The 1,009-nt window shown below is 31.2% G+C and overlaps 1 non-coding gene across 1 annotated transcript; it reads right to left on the bottom strand.

Annotated features, from left to right (window-relative positions):
* Positions 1–507: 507 nt before the first annotated feature.
* Positions 508–591, bottom strand: TRNAL-CAA. The gene has a single exon. It is a non-coding gene; the product is annotated as a tRNA-Leu (tRNA).
* Between the last annotated feature and the right edge of the window lie 418 nt (positions 592–1,009).

Genomic DNA, 1,009 nt, shown 5'->3' with positions numbered 1-1,009 from the left:
TCACTTGACCACATTTGATTTCTCGATCTTCTTTTCTTAAAATGACATAAGATCTGGATGAAGAGATTGCATGATAATATGCATTATGGATATGTCAAAATGCATGCTTTAGATGAGACTTGAATGTTTGGATGACTCTTTGAGTGATGGTCTCAATGAATGAAACTTCATGATTATGTTGAATTGATTGAATGCAATTATTTAAATTGATGCATGATGAAATTGAAAATGAACATATAAAGATGCATGCTTTTCACATGTTTGCTTTATTGCAATGAATTTTTAACTAATCAAGATGAAGTCATGATTGACGTGTTAAATTGAATTACATGCTTAGCTTACAATTGATGACTTTGATTCAATCATCATGATAAATGTACTTAAATGTTTTGGATTGATGTTTTAATGAAGTTGATTACTTAATTTATTAGCTTGCATTTCACATCCATTGAATCATTCTCTATTCAATTAACTTTGAAACAAAAAAAAAACATTCATGAAAATATTTGTCAGAAGTGGGGTTTGAACCCACGCCCACGTTAGTGGACCAGAACTTGAGTCTGGCGCCTTAGACCACTCGGCTATCCTGACATTTTTGTTCATTTGAGTTACCCAATAATTATTGAATATATTTTCTAATTCTCAATGCAATGCAAAAGTGTGTTCCTAAAAGAGTTTAGGACTTATCTAATCCTTAAGCCTAGCTCCTCCCAAACAACTTAGAACTTATTCTCGACGTTCAATCATCACCACTTGGACCAATAAGGATAGATTGCTTTGGTGTAATGTCAAGATTTTGCATTTTAAAAAAATCTCTACAAAAGGTTAATTTTATTTTTCAACAATTCACACAACAAACAGTCCCTCAAGTTCGGAAATGCCTCAATTTTCTTTGATCATTCTACAATTGTTCATTTTTATCTTGTATCTTGTTTTTCAGTGATAGTAATTTATAGACTAACTTATTGCAAGATTCATTGTAACTAAATAGACACCTCACATACGTATT

The sequence above is a fragment of the Impatiens glandulifera genome, chromosome 2, assembly GCF_907164915.1.
Source record: "Impatiens glandulifera chromosome 2, dImpGla2.1, whole genome shotgun sequence".
NCBI lineage: Eukaryota > Viridiplantae > Streptophyta > Magnoliopsida > Ericales > Balsaminaceae > Impatiens > Impatiens glandulifera.
The sequence above is the reverse complement of the archived record's forward strand: the minus strand, read 5'-3'. Positions and strand labels throughout refer to the sequence as shown.